We start from the raw sequence: 7970 nt of genomic DNA, 5'->3' as shown, positions 1-7970 counted from the left end.
AATAAAATCTATGAAACACCTGTGGGGTCAAAATGCTCACTACACCCCTAGATGAATTCCTCAAGGGGTGTAGTTTTGTGAATCGAGTCACTTTTGGGGACTTTCCACTGTACTGGTACCTTAGGAGCTTTGCAAAAGTGACATGGTGTCAAGAAATCAATCCAGCAAAATCTGTGCCCCAAAAGCCAAATGGCGCTCCTTCTCTTCTGATCCTTGCCGTGTGCCCAAACAGCAGTTTATGACCACAAATGGGGTATTGCCGTACTCCAGAGAAGTTGCTTTACAAATGTTGGGGTTCTTTTATTCCTTTATTTGTTGAGAAAATGAAAAATTTTGAGCTAAAGCTACGTCTTATTGGAAAAAAAGGATTTTTTTTATCTTCACTGCCCAATTCTAATAAAATCTATGAAACTCCCTGTGGGTTCAAAATGCTCACTACACCCCTAGATGGATTCTTCAAGGGGTGTAGTTTCCTAAATGGAGTCACTTTTTTGGTGTTTTCACTGTTTTGGTCCCTTAGGGGCTTTGCAAATGCGACGTGGTCTCCGCAAACCCCGCAAACCATTCCTGCTAAATTTGAGCTCCAAAAGCCAAATGGCGCTCTTTCCCTTCTAAGCCCTGCCGTGGGTCCAAACAGCCATTTATGACCACATGCCGGGTATTGTTTTACTCGGGAGAAATTGCTTTACAAAAGTAGTGGTGCATTTTCTCCTTTTAGTCCTTGTGGAAATTAGAAAAAATTAACTAAACCTACATTTTCTTTGAAACACTGTAGATTTTCATTTTCACAGCCTACTTCCAATAAATCGTGCAAAAAACTTGCGGCATAAAAATACTCACTATACCCCTAGATAATTTCCTCAAGGGGTATAGTTTCCAAAATGGGGTCACTTTTGGGTTATTTCCATGGTTTTGGTGCCGCAAGAGCCTTTCAGATGGAGCCTAAAATATTTTCTAATAAAAAGGAGGCCTCAAAATCCTCTAGGTGCTCATTTGCTTCTGAGGCCTGTGCTTCAGTCAATAAGTGCACTAGGGTCACATGTGGGGTATTTCTAAAAAGTGCAGAATCTGGGCAATAGATATTTTGATTTGCGTTTTTCTGGTAAAACTTTCTCCGTTACAAAAAAAAATAGATGAAAAATGAATTTCTGCAAAAAAAAAAAGAAATTTGAAAATGTCACATCTAGTTAGCCTTAATTCCTGTGAAACATCTAAAGGGTTAAGAAACTTTCTAAATGCTGTTTTGAATACGTTGAGGGGTGAAGTTTTTAAAATGGAGTGACTTATCGAGGGTTTCTAATATATAAGGTCCTAAAATCCACTTCACAACTGAACTGGCCCCTGTAAAAATAGCCTTTTGAAATTTTCTTGAAAATGTGAGAAATTGCTGCTAAAGTTCTAAGCCTTGTGAGGTCATAGAAAAATAAAAGGATGTTCAAAAAACGATGCCAATCTAAAGTAGACATATGGGTGTTGTTAATTAGCAACAATTTTGTGTGGTATTACTACCTGTCTTACAAGCAGGTACATATAAATTTAGGAAAAATGCTAATTTTTTAAATTTTTCGCTAAATTTTGGTGTTTTGCACATTTAAATACTTAATGTATCGAGCAAATTTTGCCAGTAACATAAAGTCCAATGTGTCACGAGAAAACAGTCTCAGATTCGCTTGGATAGGTGAAAGCATTCCGAAGTTATTACCACATAAAGTGAAACATGTCAGATTTGAAAAAATTGGCTGTGTCCTGAAGGCCAAAACAAGCTGTGTCTTGAAGGGGTTAAAGGATTCCTAAAACATAGTGTTTCGAGACACTGTGCCTCATGTCATAACTGTCAATTTGACAAAATGATTATTACTCCTATTGAACAAATATCCTGTGATATCCCTAACCGGTTCCTAAAACTTAAGCAGAGAGAAAATGTTGGGATTTTCAAATTTATGACCTTTCATCCAAACGGCCTGAATGACATCTCTGAAACATCCCTTGACTAATGATTAATATTTACACCTTTTGTAACTATATACAGTATATATATATTTTTTATATATTTTCACATATTTTCTTAAATACGCTAAATTCAATGTTTTGCTGAATGACTCATTTTTATATTGAATATTTGAGTTTACTTACTTTGTCCAGATTACTCTTTTAATTCCTCCATCTCCTCTCCGTGTTTACTGTTTGCTCTCTGGGTTCAGTGTGGTTTCCATGACTCCGGGGACGCATTGTTGGCTCCTGCGCATACATACGAGTTTTAGTTATAAATTTTATCTTTATTCTTTGTATATGTAATTTCTCTGTTAAAGTTCATCTTCATATTATTTTTAACAAGTTTGTTTTTGAATTCTATCCTATGTGCGCTTTACGATTTTGTTAACATCCAATTGGATGTTCAAAACCTTATATGCGCTTCACTATCATGTTAACATCCAAATGGATGTTTGAGATCTTATTTGCGCTACACGATCTTGTTAAACATCCTAATGGGTGTTTAAGACCTTAACATCCAAACGGATGTTTTTAACCTTATTAGCGCTTCATCTTCTGGCTAACATACAAATGGATGTTTTAAACGCTATGTGTCCTCCTTTTCTAATGTTTTATGGTTTTGGCTTGTTTTCTTTTCAAGAACACTGTTATATATTTCCATGTATAGTCTTTTTTACTCTTTCGACTGAAAATAACATTTTAAACTCCTATCTTTGACCTGTGATTACGTCACCGGGGCACTTTGACCCAGAACACTTTGGCAGTTTTTTTGTCACCGTGTGGTGTATTTAAACAGTGGTGTCTGTACTGTTATTTTATATGGCCTGATGAAGATGCCGGTGCGGCATTGAAACGCGTAGCCTGGATTTCAATAAAACATTATTATCATTGATCATCATTTGTTCCTTCATTGAGTAGCAGCGCCGGCTTTGGTCCCCTTTTTTCCTTTAACATTTATTACAACCTAAAAATGGGAAGGTACCAAGATTCTGACTTCCCATGATGGTGGTCTAAATCTTTCCTACCAAGCGTGACATCTGCTCCGACCAGATTTTTACATACATCTTTCCCTTTACGGTAAGACATGAAGGGTCGTTCATAATTTGCATATGCATGTGCTTGTAAGTATATATATATATATATATATATATATATATATGTTCCAATATGTTTGCGTATGTATGTGCCTGTGTGCATGTATATACACCGATCAGCCGTATCATTAAAACCAGAGGCGTAGCTAGGTTCTCCAGCACCCGGGGCAAAGATTCAGTTTGGCGCCCCCCCCCCAAACCTCTTTCCCGACATCTCCTTCCCCCTCGCCGTGTTTGTTTTCTCTACCAATCGACGTGTCATTTCTTTCTATGTAACGCGAGCATAAAATGATAAGTACATTTTACAAGCAATATGGTTCTATACACAACACCAGAACCAAGCTCACTACATATATACAACACCAGCACAAATACAGCTCAATTTAGTGCAACCCCTGCTGTATAGGTGTGTACGGCGTAAAACTACAGCTCCCAGCATGACCCGAACAATAATAAGGATATGCTGGGAGATGCCGTTTCACAAAAAATAAATCCTATCATAATCATACCACCCATCATCTCGCTGCAGATCACACAGTGACTACATTACTGATTAGAGGCAGAGTGAACATTTACATTAAGTGACTCACCGGTGACGTCTCAGATTCTAGTTCTTTTTCTCCATTTGGTCCAGACCTCTATGATGACGTCTCCCGGTCCATTTCTGCAGTTTGCCGCTCACATGTCTTCAGCTTCTCACTTTTCCAACATTTCTGCACCTATAAATAAATATAAAGTTATCATTATACAACACACTACGCACCTAAATATAATAGCGCCATACACTGCACCTCTAATTATAATAGCACCATACACCGTGTCCCACACACACACTGTGCCCCCTGTATATAGTGCCTGCCATAGAGCCCCCTGTAGATAGTGCCTGCCATAGAGCCCCTGTAGATAGTGCCCCCATATAGACCACCCCTGTATATAGTGTCCCACAAATAACTCGCCCTATAGTGCTCTACAGATAGCCCACCCCTGTATATAGCCCCCTGTAGATATAGCCCACCCCTGTATATAGAGCTCTACAGATAGCCCAACCATGTATGTAGCCCCCCTGTAGATATAGCCCACCCCTGTATATAGTGCTCCACATATAGTCCACCCCTGTATATAGTGTTTCACAGATAGCCCACCCCTGTATATAGCCCCCCCTTGTACATATAGTCCACCCCTGTATATAGTGCTCCACTAGATAGTCCACCCCTGTATATAGTGCTCCACAGATAGCCCACCCCTGTATATACTATATACAAGGGTGGGCTATCTGTGGAGCACTATATACAGGGGAGGACTATATGTACAAGGGGGCCATATACAGGGGTGGGCTTTCTGTGGAGCACTATAGGGGGGAGCTATTTGTGGGATACTATATACAGGGGTGGGCTATATCTACAGGGGGACTATATACAGGGGTGGGCTATATCTACAGGGGGACTATATCTACAGGGGGACCCTATCTACAGGGGGACCATATCTACAGGGCTGGGCTATACACAGGGCTGGGATATACACAGGGCGGCTATATCTACAGGGGTGGGCTATACACAGGGGGGCTATATACAGGGGTGGGCTATATACAGGGGGAATATATCTACAGGGGGCTATATCTACAGGGGGGCTATATACAGGGCGACTATATCTACAGGGGGGCTATATACTGGGGTGGGCTACCTATGGAGCACCATATACAGGGGTGGGCTATATCTACAGGGGGCTATATACTATATAGCCCACCCCTGTATATGGTGCTCTATAGACAGCCCACTCCAGTATATAGCCCCCCTGTAGATATAGTCCCCCTGTAGATATAGTCCCCCTGTAGATATAGTCCCCCTGTATATAGCTCAGCAGATATAGTCCCCCTGTATATAGCCCAGCCCTGTAGATATAGTCCCCCTGTATATAGCCCCCTGTAGATATAGTCCCCCTGTAGATATAGTCCCCCTGTATATAGCCCAGCAGATATAGTCCCCCTGTATACAGCCCACCCCTGTAGATATAGTCCCCCTGTATATAGCCCCCTGTAGATATAGTCCCCCTGTATATAGCCCAGCAGATATAGTCCCCCTGTATATAGCCCACCCCTGTAGATATAGTCCCCCTGTAGATATAGTCCCCCTGTATATAGCCCCCCTGTAGATATAGTCCCCCTGTATATAGCCCAGCAGATATAGTTTCCCGGTATATAGTCCAGCCCTGTAGATATAGTCCCCCTGTATATAGCCCAGCCCTGTAGATAGACACCCCCCGTAGATAGACACCCCCTGTAGATAAAGTCCCCCGTGTAGACAAAGTCCCCCCCGCAGATACAGCCACACTTCTATTACAATTAAAAAAAATAAAAAAATTCAAACTCACCTTATTCCCGCTCCCACGCCGTCCGGCAGCCATGGAGACCTGCTCTCTTCTGCGCAGGTCTCCTGGGGTTGAACGCGGCGTCTATGAAAGGCGCTGATTGGCTGGGCAGGATGACTTTCCCTGCCAGTCAGTCAGCGCCTTTCATCGATGGAAGCGTCACTGGTACAAAAGGTACCAGTCGCTTCATTCGTGGAGAGGCGCTGAATGGCCGGGCACGGAACGTGCCCGGTCATTCATTGCATCTGATTGTACCTGTGTCCTTGCGACACAGGTACAATTATAGTGCAGGAGGAGGGGGCGCTGGCGCCCCCCTCTGAACTGCGCCCGGGGCACATGCCCCGCTTGCCCCCCCCTAGCTACGCCCCTATTAAAACCACTGACAAATAGAATGAACAACATTGATTATCCGGTTACAATGGTGCCTGACATGGGGTGGAATATATTAGGCAGCAAATGAACGGTCAATTCTTGAAGATGATGTGTTGGAAGCAGACAAAATGAGTCAGTGTAAGGATCTGAGCAAATTGGACAAGAGACAAATTATGAAGACTTGGTCAACGCATCTCCAAATCGGCAGATCTTGTAGGGTGTTCCTAGTATGCAGTTACTACCTTTTAAAAGTGATCCAAGGAAGGACAATCGGTGAACCGGCAACAGGTTCATGGGCACCCAAGGCTCGTTGATGCATGTGGGGAGCAAAGGCTAGCCTGTCTGGTCCGATCCCACAGAAGAGCCTCTGTACAACAAATTGCTGAAAAAGTTACCGCTGGCTATGATAGAGAGGTGTGAGAACAACCAGTGCATGGCAGCTTGCTGCGTTTGGGGCTGCATAGCCGCATACTGATTAGAATGCCCAAGCTGACCCCTTTTTTCCAACTAAATGGGCACGTGAGCATTAGAACTGGACCATGAAGCAACGGAAGAATGTGGTCTGGTCTGATTTATCCTGTTTTCCTTTACATCATGTGGATGGTCTTGTGCAGATGGCCCCACAATGCACTTTAGGAAGAAGTAAAGCCGGTGGAGGCAATGTGATGCCCTGGGAAATGTTCTGCTGAAAAACCTAGGGTCCTGGCCTTCATGTGGATATTACTTTAATGTGTACTACCCACCTAAACATTGTTGCAGGCCAAGTACACCCCTTCATGACACCGTTATCCACTAATGGCTGTGGCCTCTCTCAGCATAATTATGCGCCCTGCTACACTCCACAAATTGTTCAGGAATGTTTTGAGGAACGTTACAAAGAGTTTAAGGTGTTGACTTTGTCTCCAAATTCCCAAGATCTTAATCTGATTGAGCATCTCTGGGATGTGCTAGAAAAACAAGTCTGATCCATGGAGATCCCACCTCGCAACTTGCAGGAGTTAAAGGATCTGCTGCTAATGTCTTAGTCCCAGATACCACAGGACACATACAGAGGTCTTGTGGAGTCCATGCCTCAACGGGTCAGAGCTGTTTTGGCAGGACGATCGGGATCTACACAAAATTAGGCAGGTCCTTTTACTGTTATGGCTGGAGTTACATTGGTTGGCTACATTTTAGCTCATCTGCTCAGTTACTGTGATTAGATGAGGTATGGTGGAAAATATGATTTGTTTTGTTTGAGATTCAGCCAAAGCAAAAAGAACATTGCCCTACCTAAGAGAACACAGATGGCTAAAAGCTGGAATACATCTATCCTACTTTAACCGTTATAATAATTATATGTACTTAAGGCTCATGCTAGAGCCAACATTATATGATCAAGATGGTTCTCTTTTTTTTCCAGTTTTGCTGTTTATATTTTATTCACATAAGCACATCCCTGTAAAAAAAAATAACGTAGCTCCCCTAATTTATATTATTTACGTCCTGGAAGACCCCTTTAAATTACTATCTAGCACTTTGTGATTCTGACAGTGACCTTCTGTTAATGTCCTCTGATTTTGTACATTGTTTGATCATCTCTGTGATATGGTTTTCTCCAATGAGTAGGTACAAATGAAAATGTTTTCCTGATACCGCCACTTTAAGGAATAATAAAAAGCTCCAAACAAGTTCTGTTGTGCATAAATATTTCAATTTTTAATATAACAACATAATGCTTCATATTGGTTGCCAACAAATAATCATATACTTATGTGACCCCATAGTTATTCTCCTGCCAATATATGCAATGTAATTAGATCCAAATATAATCTGTGAGGTCCATTTCTTGCAGGACAGACGTCCGTGATTTTATGATTTCTACATGGGAGGAGACCGATTCATCTTTAAAGAATTTACCCAGTTACATTTAATATTTTTCCACAATAATTTAGATGCAAAACAGGGGTTGAGAAACATGAACGTACAGATGGTTCGGTGTCGCATTAGTACCTGGTAATGCAGAATTTATACCAAATGCCACAGTCCACAAGTCAGTCCCCCCCCAAAAAAAGGAGATTTTCATACCTATGATGGGGCCCCTACCAAACTTGAATTGATGTTTCCCCTACCTTGAAGGACACTATCAATCTGCCACAATGAGCATGT

Source organism: Rhinoderma darwinii, chromosome 8 (genome assembly GCF_050947455.1).
Source record: "Rhinoderma darwinii isolate aRhiDar2 chromosome 8, aRhiDar2.hap1, whole genome shotgun sequence".
Classification (NCBI taxonomy): domain Eukaryota; kingdom Metazoa; phylum Chordata; class Amphibia; order Anura; family Rhinodermatidae; genus Rhinoderma; species Rhinoderma darwinii.
Note: the sequence above shows the minus strand (reverse complement) of the source record.